The sequence below is a fragment of the Eulemur rufifrons genome, chromosome 21 (genome assembly GCF_041146395.1).
Source record: "Eulemur rufifrons isolate Redbay chromosome 21, OSU_ERuf_1, whole genome shotgun sequence".
NCBI lineage: Eukaryota > Metazoa > Chordata > Mammalia > Primates > Lemuridae > Eulemur > Eulemur rufifrons.
Window position 1 is genome coordinate 23,638,286 of NC_091003.1, and position 19,112 is coordinate 23,657,397.

Here is a 19,112-nt window from a genome sequence, read left to right on the forward strand (position 1 = left end):
TCCCGCTTTGTTATCTGGACAGGAAAAGCCCCTGTGACTCCTCTGAATGAGGCTGGGAGGCTGCTATGGACTTTTCCATCCTGGCAATGAGCTTGGGCCTCCCCAGCCCCCTGTGCAGTGAGTGAGAAGGGGGAGGAGAGGAGCCCAGGCCATGGTGAGACCCCCACACAGCTGTGTCCTGAGGACTCAGCAAGGCCTGAGTCCCAAAGTCCCTCTTACCCCTCCAGCAGTCCAGGGGTAGAGAGAGACCCTTTGTGGAAACCAGCCACCCCTGGGGTCTCCCAGCTCCACCCTGAACCCTGGCCCTGACCCCTGCCTGGAAAGCTGACCCTGGGAGGGGCTGGTCTGTGCAGGGCTGTTCTGTGGCTCCCCAGGGACCAGTGAGGACACAGCTGCTGGCCCAGTGAGCAGGGGACAGAGGGCTCCAGACCTGGGCCAGGTGGGGCTCCCAGCTGGGACCCACAGCACAGGCCTCAGGGACAGGCCACAGTGCCCTGTTCTGTCCGGGACCCAGACACATCCATGCGTCCTATCTGCTCCACTGGACACTTTGTCCTCCCCAAAATCATGGAGCTGGGCAGTGTCCCTGCCCCAACACACCTTAGTCTCAGATTCCCACACAGTCCTGGGAGGTCCTGACAGCTGTAGTCACTTCCCATCACAGCTCAGGGAACACACTGATGCTCAGGACCCCCCAACCTTCTGAGGGTTCCCAGGTGGCAGGGCCAGGCACACTCACCCTCTGACATTGCCCCATGGTGCCCCTGCTGGACCCACATCCCTTGACAGCCTCAGGACACACACCTGCTGAGTCCCCTGAGGATGCACAGGTGTCCTTGGTTGTGCTGCTCAGCCCACCAGACGCAGGTGCTCAGGGAGTAGCAGGGGACACCAGTGGGGCTGTGATTGGAGCTGCAGGAGCCATGTGATGGTCACACCAGTGAGCACATTGTTCTTATTAATACTTAATTTTAAAAGACAAAAGGTAACTTACAGACCTCATTGCCCCTAGTAGATTTCTGCATTGTACTAAGCACTTGGCAAACTATTGCCTTTGTTCAGAGAAGTGTCTTCACATAATTTTTAAAGTGGTTCCCTGTTTCCCATTCTCAATGCCACCCCTCTCACCTCAAGTGTGACGGACATTGAGGATAATTCCTTTCCTTTCTGCCTCTATGAATTTACCCATTATGGATATTTCTTATAAATACAGCCACGCAGTATCTGGCTGTTTTTGTTTGGTTCCCTCACTGAGCATTTCTCAAGGGGCACCTACGAGCAGCGTGTGTCAGAACGTCACACCTGCTCATGGCTGAGTCACACAACCCTGCATGGGTGATGATCTGGGACGTCTCCATGCACACGGTACAGCAACATGAGCAATTGCCTGCTCTCCTAGCCCCGGCTGCACACTGCATCACAGACTCTGCCTGGGGCTTCTGCAGCGTTAGGTAACACAGGGGCTGACCTCACGGTGCTTAGAACACCATTGAGACACCCAGACAATCACGTGTGTTCTGTGCTGTTATTTTCATTATCAGAGAGGAACCAGAACTACAGATATAAAAATATCTAGCCTTGTGTGCAGCTGAATGGCACAGACGTGATTCAGAGTCACGGGCTAAAGGCTGAGGACATGCCCTGCAACTGAGTGGCCTCACCCACAGCTGACGTTGCCTCCATGCAGGGCACATTGGTTTGTTAGTGTCTGAAGACATTTTTCTTCTCATCAGTGAGGGGAACGTGTGAACAGAAGCTAATGAGTAGAGGCCAGAGACGCTACTAAACAAATTACAATGAACAACACGCCCCCGACCACAAAATGCTAACAGTGTTGTGGTTCAGAAACTGTTTTAAATACATTTACTTTACGGGTTGATTGTGAATTTATTATATGATCAGACATCAAGATATGGAAATACAAACTGGTATCTAGAAAAGAAAATAGAGGGAGCTGTGAGCACACACACGCAACTCAAGCATCCAAGAGGGACAGGGAAGAGCTGCACACCCTGTTGGGGACAGGCTGAGGGCAAAGCCAGGGCGAGGATGCTCTGGGGGGTTCTTGTCTCACTTCCCCATGGTCTGGAGCACTGTGTGAGTGTCGCTGCTTTCATAAGACTGGCAGTAGTAGTCGGCCTCGTCCTCAGACTGCAGCCCAGATATGGTCAGGGAGGCAGAGTTGGAGGAGCTGTCAATGGAGCCAGAGAACCGATCGGGGACTCCAGAGGGTCTTTTGTTATCATTGTAGATCACAGTGGTGGGGGCACTGCCCGGGCGCTGCTGGTACCAGTGTACATATCTGCTCTCAATGCTGCCACTGCTGCGGGTGCAGGAGATGGTGACCTTCTGTCCTGGAGACCCTGACACAGAGCTGGGCTGAGTCAGGACAAAGTTGGCCAAAGACCCTGCATAGCGGGAGAGACACAGAGATCAGTGAGAACAGACCAGACCCTGTTCCAAAGAGGAGGGAGAGACCATCTTCCCAGGTGACATCCAGAGCCCTCCCTGAGTTCCCTGGGAGCAGCCACCTGTGCAGTGAGCGAGGAGGGTGAGGAGGAGCGGAGCCCAGGCCATGGTGGGGACACCCCAGGCTCTGCTTCCTAACCTGACAGCCAGGACTGACCCCAACAACCCATCTTTATCTGTCATTCTGAACCTCAAGGAGTGCGGTCTCCATGCAAATTTCTTCCTTTCTGGAGGCTGAAAAAACCACACCTTAGACTTCACACTAGCTGTGGCTGAGAGATGGAGACACTGTCCCGGGGGGAGGGCTACACCACACAGAGGACACAGGGACACCTGCAGGTGGGGCGGGGGAGACAGCTGAGGCCCTGGGGAGCCTGAGCAGGTGCTGAGACCACAGCGCCCTCTGGTGGACGCGGGAGGCACAGCGGCCCGGGGAAGGGGCTGGTGCTCAGGGCTCCCGCCCTCCCCACCCCCACCCCTCACAATTCCAGCCACTGTCCCAGGGTCTCTGCTCAGCATCCTGTGCTCCCTGCACTTAAACCTCCAAATCTGTCCAGTTGGTCCAACGGCCACTACTCTGGTGAAGACATCCTGATTCCCCTTCTGTCCTTGGAGGTGTGAATGTCACAGCAGAATGGGCTGTGTGGAAGGAAAGGGAGGGGAGGGCTCCGCCTTCTCCAGGAGGGACCTCATGACCGGGGCTGCGAGCCCAGCACGGAAAGGCCTGAGAACGAGGGAGCAGCGCTCTGATCAGGGACCAGATTCCACCGTCAGAGAAACCCTGAGAGCAGAAGGACCCTGAGGGCAGGGAGGGGAGGGCCAGGTGCGAGTCAGGGGACAGTTTCACCAGAGCCCTTCGCCAGCGAGTGCCATGAAGGCAGCAGGGGGCGTCGGTGGACCAGGTGGGTGCAAAGGGGTCTGGAGAGAGACTCCACACGGCTGGCGATCCATGGCTGTCTGGGCGAGGGGAAGGTCAGGGTCGATGTCAGTGTGAGGTTCTCGCGTGAAGGTCAGGCGGGTGTCACGGCTGCCGCCCTAGGACACGGTATGTAGAGCCTGTTTTGGGTCCTGGGATGAAAGTTTGCTTCTTCCAGTGGGGACAACCGGGTAACAGGCAGTGGAGCAGGCGACAATGTGAAAGCAAAGCTCTGCAGTCCCTCGCCGTGGGCTGTGCTGTGTCAAGGGCGCGCTGTGTGTGGACAGTGAGTTGGAGGACGGAGACGGAACCTCGGGGGCCTCCACTGCCTCCGTGGGGACAGAAAGACACTGAAGCTGCTTTTGTGTTCGGGAAAAACTGTCATTTATTTATGAGAGAAGCTACGCGAGCACGTGTGAAACAGTCACTCACGAGGCATGTCCTCTCCTCTGCCCGGCGCCAGCGGAGCTGGGGGACCCGACGCTGTGCTGCGCTCACGCCGGGGTCTGTCGGGGCTGAGGACGGAGAACCTGCTGCCAGCTCGCCCCGGCTGGAGGATTTGGGCCCTGGAGGCAGCGTCAGCGTCCTCGTCCCTCTCAGGTCCCTCTGCCAGGTGACTGTGTCGCACTTTCCCCTCCAACCTCTGACATCACCCAGATTATCCACCGTGTATTTGACACTGGTCCATCTTTTGTTTGACAAAGTTGAGGACATAAATCGATAATTTTCATAAACTTTTGTATGCACCTTGCAGTGTGGGATTATGTGGAGGTGGGAAGACAGACTTTATCCAATGTCACTTGTTCATGATTTTTTAAATGCATGTTACACCTGGATTTGCCATGATTTCCCTATAATTTAATATCTACAAGTTTACTCTGAGATGGCTTCCCATACTTTAATATCTATATGTTTACTCCAATATATTTATAGATTTATATATTCATTCATCTGTTCCTGTAATAAATCGCTTTAAATTATGTTTTTACATGTTTTTAGGAAAGATTGAGTATTTACCTTCTGACAGGGTCACAGGCTCCAAATGTGTGTAAGTTTTAAAATAAAGGAAGGACATTTGCAACATGGGTTAATGTCCGGAAAGGCACATATTGTGTCCATAAGTGAGGACGTTTGCAAAGACGAAAGTGCACGGATTTATTCCAGAGTGATTCATGCTCAGAGGAAATGGGACCATGTCAGTCAATGCTCAGGTGTGAAGGTGGCCATGGTCATGTGTGTGTCTGCCCCACCTCCACCCTCCTTGGATGAGGGAGGAGAGAAATAAGGACACTTGGGAGGACACTTGGTATCCCCCATGACATTGATTCCCATGGGAGGGGCACCTTCTCCATGTGTGGTGGTTGTCCACTCCTGCGTCTACTCCACAGGGGACAGCCAGCCTCTGCCTTCTGTCCTGGACAGTCAGTGTGGCACTGAGGCTGCTATGAGAGGAGAAGCAAAGACAGAACAGAGGAGGAGACGCGTTCAGAGGGGCGGGGAGGAATGTGGTCCTGGCAGGGCTGTGTCTGGGGAAACTGACCAAGGAGAGCGGGCTCCGCCAGGGCCCCAGGGGAAGTCAGGACGCTCTTCCTGTGCCTGAGAGTGACAGGTGTGTTAGGCCTGGGAGGAGCTGGTCAATGACCCTGAGGGACAGGAGCTCAGCGGTTTGCAGTCCCTAGGGGAGGCAGAAAAGGCAACATGGGGAGGACCAGGGGAGGGAGGAGCATCCCTGGCCGAGAGGAAGCCACCATGGGATGTGCACAGAGAGCCCTGCCCTCCAGGGGAGCCTCAGGGACCTGCAGAAGGGGATGGAGTGAATGGCTAGGGGTGGGAGGCAGCTACAGGCACAGAGAACCTGTGGGAAGATCGACCCGGTCACAGCACAGTCTGATATCAGTTCAGTGAAGCCTCTGTGGGCTCACACGCCTCCATCTGTCACCTACAGCGTGACTTACAATGTGGGAAGGTTCCACAGCCTTCATCCTCTCAGGAATGTAAAGATTCCCTTTCCCTCAAAAGGTCCCTGTCCCCAAATGTCCTCCCTGGTTCTCTGGTCAATCTGGGCAGGGACCTGACTGTGCTAACTGACTTTGCTGCTGCTGCTCAGGTCTTCACAGTGGGAGCAGGTGGCAGCTCAGGAATTGCACATGGGCTGGGGGTGGGGAGGGGGGTCACCTCATTGGTAGTGGGGACAGGAACCTGCCTCTGAGCTGCACTTGCATAGCTCACAGTGTTGTCATGTGGAGTGGATATGACATGTGAATGTCCATGGAGCCCTGTGGGGACACTCAGCACAGCCTCCTGGGCTCCACACTGTTGACCGGGGACACCTGAGTCTGTCCTGTCCTTCTTGGTGAGTGGAGTCACCTCTTGCAGATATGACCCTGCCATGCTCCTCTCCACCCCCTGGGGGGACTCTGGCCTGGACAGAGGGACCATTTGTGTGGAGAAGGAAGAGATGGCCTGAGTCACCCCCACGGGCTGAGGGAAGCCCATGCACCCAGTGTCTCCCTGGGGTGGAGCTGTCCCTCCTGCAGGAGAGTCCCACACCCATGGGGTCATCACACCCAGTCCCACATGAGGAGGCTCAGCCATTTCTCTAGTGAGGACCTAATGGGCTCCCCCCACCCTTCTCTCTCTCTCTCTGTCTCTCTCACACACACAGACACAAACACACAAATACACACACACAGACACACACACACATACACCTGACCCGCAGCGCCCCCTGCTGGCCACAGACTCACAACCCTCTGCTCATTCGCACTGCACAGCTGAGCCCTCCTGGCAGAAGAAGCTGCTTCTGACCCTTTTCCCACCTGGGGAGAGGTAGTGCGGGTGCTGGAGCCTTTGCTCCCCAGGGGCCCTCGTGTGGGGTCACCATGGACTGCAGGGATCCACGGTTGGCCTTCTGCATTCCCACCTTGCACTCCCCACCCCCTGAAGGGACACCAGTGACCCCACTGGGGCAGTTCATGGTCTCTACTCTCAATTAGGCTTTCCACACACTCTGCTCAGACCTTCATAATGTCCCTCTTTATTGAATTTGTGTCTGTTGACCTCATTTTGAGTAGGCCGGCCTTTCCTGCAGGACCCCTAATTAACACTCCCAATCATGTTTGCATCACAAATAGAGTAATTTGTCTAAATAAATTAACTGTACCATGCAAGAGTCATAATTGTCAAGGCACTTGTTTCCATTGGAAAGATTCTGTGTCCTGAGCAAGGAACAGCTGTCCACATACAGGGGACCAGACTCAGAATGTCCTATGAGCCATGGTGCAGACATCCTCCAGGTGAATGGAGGTTCCATGGAAGGGCTGTGGCCTCTCACAATGGGGCAAAAATGCTTGAAGTTTCCACCACTGATTCTGGCTGTTGCCACAGCAGTGAGGGCCCTGTGACCTCATGGGATTGTTCTCAGACTCTGACAACGATGTCAGCTAGAAAGGGCTAATTTTTCTTCTTTCAAGAGAGACACGGCAGTGCCAGAGGTTCTGGCTTTAGCACACTTGGATAAACAGGCAATATTTCAATATCATCATGAAGATTTTTTTTCCTTTATGAGAATTTAGAAACATTGAATGGAAAATTCAGAGTAGAGCGTTTTTGAAGCCAGAGGTGCTTCCGAGTAGAGTGTGTATGTATCCCAGTTAGTTTCAAATTTCAAAATTGCATAGGATAAGACCCTGAGCAGACTGAGGTTTTTGTCCCACTTCCCCATCTGCCTGTGTCTCTGTGAGAAGCACCGCTGTCCCATATGGCACAGTAATAGTCAGCCTCGTCCTCAGGCTGCAGCCCAGAGATGTGCAGAATCCCTGCATTGGCCGAGGCATCTTTGGAGCCAGAGAAGCGGCTGGGGACCCCAGAGCCCTGGTGCTTATCTGAGTCAGACTTGAACCTCAGGAGGCACCGGGGAGGGCTCCCTGGCTTCTGTTGTTGCCAGTGTATAGTATAGCTGCCAACACTGAAGCCACTGCTCAGGGTACAAATGAGTCTGACCGATGATCCCACGGATGCAGAGAGGGAGGGCGGCTGGGTCAGCACAGGCTGGGACAGGGAACCTGCAAAGAGAGACACACGTGGGTGCTGAGGCCGAATCCAGGGTGAAGTTCTTCATGGGTCTTAGACAAAGGGGCTGACACAGGATAGGAACTGAGACTCAGTTTACAAGGCCTGTCCCCACCTGTGCAGTGAGAGAGGAGCACGAGGAGGAGAGGAGCCCAGGCCATGGTGGACACAGCACCTGGTCCCCACAGTGGGGCTGGGCTGCCCCAGGCCTCCTTTTGTGCCCACCCTCTGCAGAGGAGGGGCTGCTCATGCAAATGTGTTTCCATCCAGGTTCTGCCCAGCCCCTCCCTGAGCCCTGGGCTGGAGCTCAGCTCTCCCTGCACACTGAGGAGGAGGCAGCTTTGCTTTGCCCCTTGGGGGAGCCCTGGGAGGAAGCACCTGCTGAGACCACACAAAGGGCCCTGCTAAGGGGACTGTGCCAGGCCAGAGAGGACACAGCTGCTGAGACCCCATCAGTGAGCACAGGGCTCATCCCCCAGGGCCAGGCTCCTTGGAGTGAATGATCCTCACTGAGCAGCTGTGTAGGGACCACAGGGCAGTCCCCCAGCGCCCCCTGCTGGTCACAGGCAGACACCTCCTCATGGCCCAGAGACCTGAGGGCCCAGCTGGTCTCTGCAGCTCCCCAATCACTGTCTCTGGTCACACAGCCATGGGCTGAGTCCCTGGTGGAGTGACCCCAACACACTGTGAGTGATCACTGGGGTTTCTGACTCCCAGAAGGAGCCCTGGACTATGAGAGGTGCAATCATGTGTATATATAACTTTTTTAGGTACCTACTCCCCAATAATTTTCTATATTTTAGAAAAACCTAAATGTCCCTCATGTACCATCGTTGTAGGCAGCTCAGATGCTGGAACATTGAGCTGATGTGAATGCCAGGGACAGGCTATGCAGGGGAGTGGGATGGAAGGACAATGTTCCAGGAATTGGCTCAGCAATGTGTTCAAAAATCAGCAAATCAGAAAACATTTCAAAACTCACACAATGAGGATACTGACTAGGCATAATCTGTGAGAAATTACTAGTTGGGTAGAAATATCATTTACTTGTTCATAGTCCAACACATTTGTTCAGTTTTTTAAGTGAGTTTTTTCTTCCTAAATTTGTACTTTCCTAATTATCTGTGTCTTATATTTCTGGTTAGTATTTTGTTTTAGACAGAATGCAGTGTGTTTGTATTCCAAACATAATTTTCCTTATTTTTATTTTCTTACTCATATTTTTTATAGTGTACTAGGAAGGTCAGTGTGACATTGTAATGTTTCTGCAGAAATGTTGATGCCTGGACACAGCAATGCACCATCCTTTCCTCAGTGTATCCCAGATGCAAATCTGCACACAAATGGTCCCAGACTCCCGGACTCGGAGGATCTTTTGGAAAATAACTATGTCCAGGATCCTCTGAGTCCCTCAGGCCTCTCTGCTCAAGATACCCAGAGAGATCCTTCCATTCAGGTCTGGCAGGTCACCCTGGGATTAACTCCATCCTTCCCATCAATGTAGTCCACATCTACACTTAATTAAGTCTCTTTTTATTCCATCTAAAGGGATTTTAATTTTTTCATAGAACACTGTTTTGCATTCTCTGTCATGAGGGTGTCTGGATGCTGATGGGCTGTTTGGCCACTGATGCTGGCACCGTGTGAGCACAGAGAGAAGTTACTGCAGTCACGTCCCCATCCAAGTCCCGGTTCCCAGTGGAACATCCCCTGCTGAGGCATCAGGGGACACTCACTGGATCTGCTGTGTGTCCCCCGTGGTGAGTGACAGAGTGGCATGCTCAGGAGCAGGCTCTAGAACAGGCCTGGAGCCCTGAAGCTGCAGAGCCCAGCGTAGGTGGAGTCTGCAAGATGCTTTATCGTCTGGGCCTGGGATGGAGGTTTCACCTCACTCTGCCCATCCACTGTCTGTGGGAGGAGCTCTGCTCTTGAACAAAAATCTTCTGCTTCATGGAGGGGAGCAGGCTGAGTGTGGGACTCAACACAGCCTCAGTCCCAAGTGGTCTGAAGTCAGTGACTCATGAAGGACCTGAGACCTTCATTGCTCCTGTGTGACTGGAAGCAGGATGGCGTTTGCATAGATCCCCAACACCACCAGCCACTAGGGAAATGCAGTCAAATCTAAAGAGATAGACCAGTGCAGACCCACTGGGGTGGCTATAAACAAAATGACAGGTAATGACAAATGTTAATGAGAATGTGAAGAAATTAGAATAATATATAAGAATATATTATTCATGGAAATGTAAACTGGTGCAACCCCTTTGGAAAGCAATCAGACATTTCCTCAAAAACAGTAATTATATCACCTTGAACATCCACTCCTACCAAACCCAACAAAAGTACACACATAAGTCCACAGAGAAATTTGAAACTTGTGTACCAATGATTACAGCAGCGTTACTCATAAAATCAAAAGTCTTAAGCAAACTAAATGTCCACCAGCTCATGAATGGTTTAACACCCTGTAGTACATACATACAGTGGAGTACTTTTTGGCAATAAAAATGAATGAAGTACTAAATTATGTCTTGATATGTTTCATGTATGAAAATCAACCTAATAAACATTTTAATGCATTAATCTCCTAAGTTATGTAGAAAACAAAAATTGGATCTACAGGCCAAAGTTATACTAATACTAGTTATTAGACTAGTAATTGTTTATTTGTAGGTGATGAAAATATTCTAAATTCATGTTACGGTGATGGTTGCACAACTCAGTAAATACTGAAGAAAATTTGAAGTGTATATTTAAATGGGTGGAATTTATGACATACACATTATAATATATCTTAACAAAGAAGTTTTAAAAAACAATATGAAAGCGGGCAAGGTCACTGGCTTTGGAAGGTCACTGACCATTTAAAGCAGGTCTCTGCTCTGAGACAAAGATCTTCAGATGTGAATGCCCTGGGGTTGGCCAGTTAATCTTTCGCCTGGCGTTTGTCACAGGCAGTCATGACAGTGATCACAAGAAAGCAGGGGCAGGTTTTTGTCTCAGTTCCCCCTGTGTCTGCAGCACTGTGGGACCACTCAGGCTACTGTCCCAGGCTGAACAGTAATAATCAGCCTCGTCCTCAGCCTGGAGCCCCGTGATGGTCAGGGAGGCCGAGCTGCCAGACTTGGAGCCAGAGAACCGGGCAGGGACCCCCGAGGGTCTATAGCTATTATCATAGATGAGAAGTTTGGGGGCCGTTCCTGGGAGCTGCTGGTACCAGTACACATAACTACCCTTGATGTTGCTGCAGGAGATGGTGACCATCTGCCCCGGGGCTCCAGACACCGAGGGCGGCTGAGTCAGCACAGACTGGGCCCAGGACCCTGGAAGGGGGAGAGACACAGACAGGGTGATTCTGGGTCTGGAGACAAGAGCAGAGAGCAGGGCCCGATGGTGTTCCCAGTGCCCTTCCCCTGGGCCGAGTCAGGTCACCTGTGCAGTGAGCCAGGAGGGTGAGGAGGAGAGGGGCCCAGGCCATGGTGGAGACTGTCCCGAGTGCTGCCTTCTGTGCCCGCAGCTGAAGCAGATTCCCCAGGTCTGTCCTTCCCCACTTCATACCCTGAGAGGGGAGGCTCCCTCCATGCAAATGAGCCCCAGCTTTGTGCCCCCACCCTGGGCCCTGGTCAGGCCCCTGTGCCTGAGGGTGTCAGGGGTGGGCATGGGTGGGGCTGTGTGGTCCCAGGGCGTGGGGTGGTCACAGCTGTGCCCTGAACAGAGGCCACCAGGCAGGGCAGGTGGCTTGTCCCAGCTCTGATCACCCCCTGGCCCCGAGGAACAGGCCCTGAGCGCCCCCTGGTGTCCAATCCCAGACACACAATCCTGTGACATTGTTACTGGGCCCCCCAGAGCCAGCCCTGCCTCCCCACTGCTCTGTCCACTGTCCCTGCTTCAGGTCAGGCCAGACGGTCACTCCTGTATCCTCCCCAGTCCCTCAGTGCAGTCCTCACGCCCTACTGGGCTCCTCGGTGTGACCCTGTCCCCACTTCCCCGGGCTGTCCCTTGCTCAGGACTGAGGTGGGGTCTCTCTGCACAGTCCTCGTAAGTCAGGATCAAGTGGAGAGCAGGGACCGGCCCCCATGGACTCACTTCCCCAGCTGTGGGGGCTCCAGTTCTTGCCTCATATGTGGTCCCTCCCTGGTGGCCAGAGCTGTCCTTCCTCATGATCTCACAGTGCTGAAGACAAAGAAGCTCTTGTCCCTAGGGCTCAGAGGGGGTGGGGAGGAGCCCTCGGGGGTGTTCCTAGAATGTTATTCTGGGAAAATCTCTGTTCGGTGCCTAATTTCCACAGACTTGAAACAATAGTCACCTGGATGCTTGTCCAGGTGTCTCTCCCAGGAATCCTCCCTCCAAGCCCCCAAAGCGGGAGCAGGGCCCACGGTAGCTGCCTGTGCAGCATTTTGCTAAGAGCAAAAATGATGACACGCTCAGTATTTGAAGATGGGAAGAGTTAAGGGTTTAAATTGTTTGGACCAGTGTGTGGTCCCAGGTGAGCCTGATGTGTTTTCCTTCTTAGATCAGCCAGTCCGAGCAGGATGTTTCCAGAATAAAGGTAAATGGTTCATGTCCAGTAATGAGTGCTCTGGGGATGGTTTAAAACTGAGAGAAATTATTAATTTCTCATGAACGATGACATCTAGTGTGCAATATATTTAAAAACTATCATCGTAAGAAAAAAAGAAATAAAAGATGATCTCACCTACAAAAACAAAATAAGAACCAAACTGTATATATGACTGCAAAATTTCTGGCCTTATAGGCCCTCTTAATAAATCTTTGTTTGGGACGTTTTGCAGTGTGGAGAGGAACACAATGATTGCTTTTTGATGTTTATAGTGGGGAGCGTGTCACTAGCCAGTGGCAGTTCCATAAAATGTTAAATGTGCTATTTAATATGGAAGAGTGAGATCTACTGGAGCCATGTAAATGAAACCAGTCCGTGTATGTAACAAAATATACATGCACACCGCATTTTGGGTTTGCAACTCAAGTATGTCATTATTTGAATTTTTTTTCTTTTTCAGCTGTTTTTTAAACCGTATTTTATATTCAGTTTTTAAAATATTTACCGTGTTGAAAAATACCAGGCAAAATCAAGTTCTACGTTTTTACCAAGCGGAAACATCACTACTGTGCTCGCAGCCCCTGTTGTCTTGTCGTTGTGTCCTCTGCGATGGCGCAGCTCATGTTCACGGTGAATTTTGTTTCCCGGTTTCTCCCACTGAGTGGACAGGGATTCCCCCAGGCTGAGGTGTCTCACACAGGACAAGGCTGCCCACGTCCCCTCCAGGCCCAGGGCTGCTCCCTCTGTGGCGCCCCCGGAGCTCTCAGGCTGAGGGCAGAGGGAGGAGCAGGACCACAGCTGACCCCCCCGGTTCAGCCCACCCTGGCTCCGGCACCTGTGGCCTCAGCACTTCGAGGGGAGCTGCTCTGGTTCACCAGGGCAAGGAGCTGCCTCACTGGCTGGGCCTGATCTGCTCAGGCTACTGGGGAGGAAGGCGGGGACAGGCCACATGTCACCAGGGTGAGTCATGGAGGGTGGGGAGATGGGAAGGGAGAGTGGAATCCACTTTAGGAGAGCCTGGGGGGAGATGGAAATGCCCAAAATCCACATGTCACGCTCCATACATTTCATGTACACAGGATCGTGATAATTTGTAATTTTTTGTCAGAGCAGAAGACAAATCCAAAGCTTACAGATTCATGATCCTTTAGGACAATTCATGTCCAACAACAATAAATAATAGCTTCAAATTTCCTGTCCTGTGGTTCCGTATCTATCATCTATATATAACTACATATATGCACATTTAAACTTATAGAATGCATATGTAAATTATTTACCTTCCAACTCGTCTACTCAACATATGAATTGAGTAATTATTCTGACATATGGTAATGCGATATTTGCATGAGAGGCATATATTTAACTTCTTAAGAATTATGCTCTGACCCATTGGAGGTTATTCACTAATATGCTCAAGAACATTCTTCCTTCCTGAACTGTGTACACTGTTGTGCCTGAGAAGTGAATTCTTTGAAATAAGGGATTTATTTTCTTGGATCCTGGAGTGATTGCTAAAATGTCCTAGAATTCTGCCTTGCTGACTCCATATTTCTATAGTGACTCCTCTCCCCTGTGACAATGGCTGTAGAGGAATGTTGGGGTCATTTGCTGATTGGTGGAAAATGAGCCATGGACAGGGGTGAGAACATGAGAGAGAGTTTAGAATTTTGGAAAAAGTGGATCTAGGTCTGAGAATATTACATGATGTTACTGGGTACAGACAATATATTCTAGAATCAGACTGTGAAGGAGATAAAAAGGTAGGGAGACCAGGAGTGATCAGTCACAGCCCTAATAGTGGCCTTTGTGTCCCGAAGGGGCAGAGCCACAGCTGACTCCATGTCACACTGACGCTGACCCTAGACCCCTGTGACCAGGACCCCATGAGGTGGAGACTCTCAGCAGTGATACAGAGATGACCTGGGCATCAGTGTCTCAGGATGGGAGCAGAAGGAGGCCCCACCTGAAGGGTGTGGACAGAGGGAGAGGTGTCCGTGCTGGCCCCTGAGTCTGGTCCTCACCTGAGGGAGGCCAGGTGGAGGACAGGTGTGAGGTGAGGGTGGGCAGTGACCACTAGTGTGGCTTCTTGAGCTTCTTTCCCTTCTGACTCCCTCTGGGCAGAGGAGGCCATCAGGAGGCTGTGTGTCTGCTCTCCACCCCTCCTGAGGCCACCTGAAATTCAGACCGATGGCTCCTGGGTGGGAGTGGGTGTGTCTGGGTCTGGTATTGACCTACTGAAAGAATAGCAGAAAGGTCAGGGAGCCTGAGCTGCAGCTTTCTGTGATGGGAACGGCCTGGTCTGTGTCCCTGCCCAGGTCCCAGCATCTATGGGACAACACCCAACATGGACTAAGGGTGAACGTGGAAGGCACAGTGATGAACATGGTGGGGACAGTTGGGCAAACCTGCTGTCCTCCTCCGCTCCTGCCAGTTCCCCCAGCCATGAGGTCAGGATGTGACTGACACCAGCTGTACCTCCGAGGATGGGCATGTGTTGCCCAAACCAATCAGACAGTCCCCCACGGTCACCACTATGGTATCAGAGAGATGGTGGAGGGATCTGGTCCAGGTGTCCTGAGGCCGGGATTCCTGGTCATGGGTCAGGGAGGGGAGGACTCACTCATTCTGGAGGGTTTGTGTCCAGAAGGGAAGCCTGGAATGGAGGGATATTTTGTCACCATGTGGGGATTCACCCTGGGGAGAACACAGGTCATGGAGAAGGGACATCTCAAATACATCTCAGATTGGGAATCCCCCCTTGTTATCTGGACAGGAAAAGCCCCTGTGACTCCTCTGAATGAGGCTGGGAGGCTCCTGTGGACTTTTCCATCCTGGCAATGAGCTTGGGCCTCCCCAGTCCCCTGTGCAGTGAGTGAGAAAGGGGAGGAGAGGAGCCCAGGCCATGGTGAGACGCCCACATAGCTGTGTCCTGAGGACTCAGCAAGGCCTGGGTCCCCAAGTCCCTCTTACCCATCCAGCAGTCCAGGGGTAGAGAGCGACCCTTTGTGGAAACCAGCCACCCCTGGGCTCTCCCAGCTCCAGCCTGAGCCCTGCCCCTGACCCCTGCCTGGAATGCTGACCCTGGGAGGGGCTGGTCTGTGCAGGGCTGTTCTGTGGCTCCCCAGAAACCTGTGAGGACACAGCTGCTGGCCCAGTGAGCAGGGGGCAGAGGGCTCCAGACCTGGGCCAGGTGGGGCTCCCAGCTGGGACCCACAGCACAGGCCTCAGGGACAGGCCACAGTGCCCTGTTCTGTCTGGGACCCAGACACATCCACGTGTCCTGCCTGCTCCACTGGGCACTTTGTCCTCCCCAAAATCATGGAGCTGGGCAGTGTCCCTGCCCCAACACACCTTAGTCTCAGATTCCCACACAGTCCTGGGAGGTCGGGACAGCTGTAGTCACTTCCCATCACAGCTCAGGGAACACACTGATGCTCAGAACAGCCCCCCCCCCCAACTTTCTGAGGGTTCCCAGGTGGCAAGGCCAGACACACTCACCCTCTGACATTGCCCCATGGTGCCCCTGCTGGACCCACATCCATTGACAGCCTCAGGACACACACCTGCTGGGGCCCCTGAGGATGCACAGGTGTCCTTGGTTGTGCTGCTCAGCCCACCAGACGCAGGTGCTCAGGGAGGAGCAGGGGACACCAGTGGGGCTGTGATTGGAGCTGCAGGAGCCGTGTGAAGGTCACACCAGTGAGCACATTGCTCTTATTAATACTTAATTTTAAAAGACAAAAGGTAACTTACAGACCTCCTTGCCCCTAGTAGATTTCTGCATTGTACTAAGCAGTTGGCAAACTATCGCCTTTGTTCAGAGAAGTGTCTTCACATAATTTTTAAAGTGGTTCCCTGTTTCCCATTCTCAATGCCACCCCTCTCACCTCAAGTGTGACGGACATTGAGGATAATTCCTTTCCTTTCTGCCTCTATGAATTTACCCATTATGGATATTTCTTATAAATACAGCCACGCAGTATCTGGCTGTTTTTGTTTGGTTCCCTCACTGAGCATTTCTCAAGGGGCACCTACACGCAGCGTGTGTCAGAACGTCACACCTGCTCACGGCTGAGTCACACAACCCCGCATGGGTGATGATCTGGGACGTCTCCATGCACACGGTACAGCAACATGAGCAATTGCCTGCTCTCCTAGTCCCGGCTGCACACTGCATCACAGACTCTGCCTGGGGCTTCTGCAGCGTTAGGTAACACAGGGGCTGACCTCACGGTGCTTAGAACACCATTCAGACACGAGACAATCACGTGTGCTCTGTGCTGTTGTTTTCATTATCAGAGGGGAACCAGAACTACAGATATAAAAATATCTAGCCTTGTGTGCAGCTGAATGGCATAGACGTGATTCAGAGTCACGGGCTAAAGGCTGAGGACATGCCCTGCAACTGAGTGGCCTCACCCACGGCTGACGTTGCCTCCATGCAGGGGACATTGGTTTGTTAGTGTCTGAAGACATTTTTCTTCTCATCAGTGAGGGGAACGTGTTAACAGAAGCTAATGAGTAGAGGCCAGAGACGCTACTAAACATATTACAATGAACAACACGCCCCCGACCACAAAATGCTAAAGGTGTTGTGGTTCAGAAACTGTTTTAAATACATCTACTTTACGGGTTGATTGTGAATTTATTATATGATCAGACATCAAGATATGGAAATACAAACTGGTATCTAGAATAGAAAATAGAGGGAGCTGTGAGCACACACACGCAACTCAGGCATCCAGGAGGGACAGGGAAGAGCTGTACACCCCGTTGGGGACAGGCTGAGGGCAGAGCCAGGGCGAGGATGCTCTGGGGGGTTCTTGCCTCACTTCCCCATGGTCTGGAGCACTGTGTGAGTGTCGCTGCTTTCATAAGACTGGCAGTAGTAGTCGGCCTCGTCCTCAGACTGCAGCCCAGAGATGGTCAGGGAGGCAGAGTTGGAGGAGCTGTCGATGGAGCCAGAGAACCGATCGGGGACTCCGGAGGGTCTTTTATCATTCCCGTAGATCACAGTGGTGGGGGCACTGCCCAGCCGCTGCTGGTACCAGCTCACATAGTAGCTGCCAATGCTACCGCTGCTACGGGTGCAGGAGATGGTGACCTTCTGCCCTGGAGACCCCGACACAGAGCTGGGCTGAGTCAGGACAAAGTTGGCCAAAGACCGTGCATAGCGGGAGAGACACAGAGATCAGTGAGAACAGACCAGACCCTGTTTCCAAAGAGGAGGGAGAGACCATCATCCCAGGTGACATCCAGAGCCCTCCCTGAGTTCCCTGCAGGCAGCCACCTGTGCAGTGAGTGAGGAGGGTGAGGAGGAGCGGAGCCCAGGCCATGGTGGGGACACCCCAGGCTGTGTTTCCTGAGCTGACAGCCAGGACTGAGCCCACCAACCCTCCTTATCTGTCATCCTAATGCCCAGGGTGGGAGGTCTCCATGCAAATTTCTCACTTTCTGAAAGCTGCACAAGCCCCTCCTTAGACTTCACACTAGCTGTGGCTGAGAGGTGGAGTCACTGTCCCTGGGGAGGGCTACACCACACAGAGGACACAGGGACACCTGTAGGTGGGGCGGGGGAGACAGCTGAGTCCCTGGGGAGCCTGAGCAGGTACTGAGACCACAGCGCCCTCTGGTGGACGCGGGAGGCACAGCGGCCCTGGGAAGGGGCTGGTGCTCAGGGCTCCCGCCCTCCCCACCCCCACCCCTCACAATTCCAGCCACTGTCCCAGGGTCTCTGCTCAGCATCCTGTGCTCCCTGCATTTAAACCTCCAAATCTGTCCAGTTGGTCCAACGGCCACTACTCTGGTGAAGACATTCTGATTCCCTTTCTGTCCTTGGAGGTGTGAATGTCACAGCAGAATGGGCTGAGTGGAAGGAAAGGGAGGGGAGGGCTCCGCCTTCTCCAGGAGGGACCTCATGACCGGGGCTGCGAGCCCAGCACGGAAAGGCCTGAGAACGAGGGAGCAGCGCTCTGATCAGGGACCAGATTCCACCGTCAGAGACACCCTGAGAGCAGAAGGACCCTGAGGGCAGGGAGGGGAGGGCCAGGTGCGAGTCAGGGGACAGTTTCACCAGAGCCCTTCGCCAGCGAGTGCCATGAAGGCAGCAGGGGGCGTCGGTGGACCAGGTGGGTGCAAAGGGGTCTGGAGAGAGACTCTGCAGGGCTGGCGATCCATGGCTGTCTGGGCGAGGGGAAGGTTAGGGTCGATGTCAGTGTGAGGTTCTCGTGTGAAGGTCAGGCGGGTGTCATGGCTGCCGCCCTAGGACACGGTATGTAGAGCCTGTTTTGGGTCCTGGGATGAAAGTTTGCTTCTTCCAGTGGGGACAACCGGGTAACAGGCAGTGGAGCAGGCGACAATGTGAAAGCAAAGCTCTGCAGTCCCTCGCCGTGGGCTGTGCTGTGTCAAGGGCGCGCTGTGTGTGGACAGTGAGTTGGAGGACGGAGACGGAACCTCGGGGGCCTCCACTGCCTCCATGGGGACAGAAAGACACTGAAGCTGCTTTTGTGTTCGGGAAAAACTGTCATTTATTTATGAGAGAAGCTACGCGAGCGCGTATGAAACGGACACTCACGAGGCACGTCCTGTCCTCTGCCCGGCGCCAGCGGAGCTGGGGGACCCGACGCTGTGCTGCGCTCACGCCGGGGTCTGTCGGGGCTGAGGACGGAGAACCTGCTGCCAGCTCGCCACGGCTGGAGGATTTGGGCCCTGGAGGCAGCATCAGCGTCCTGGTCCCTCTCAGGTCCTTCTGCCAGGTGACTGTGTCACACTTTCCCCTCCAACCTCTGACATCACCCAGCACATCCACCCTGTATTTGATGCTGGTTCACCTTTTTTCTGAAAAATTCATGACATAAAAAGACAATTTTCATACACTTTTCTACGCACCTTGCACTGTGGGATTATGTGGAGGTGGGAAGACAGACTTTATCCAACATCACTTGTTCATGATTTTTAAATGCATGTTACACCTGGATTTGCCATGATTTCCCCATAATTTAATATCTACAAGTTTACTCCAAGATGTGTTCCATAATTTGTTTACTCCAATGTTTGTATATATTTATTCATTCATCTGCTCCTTTAGTGAAT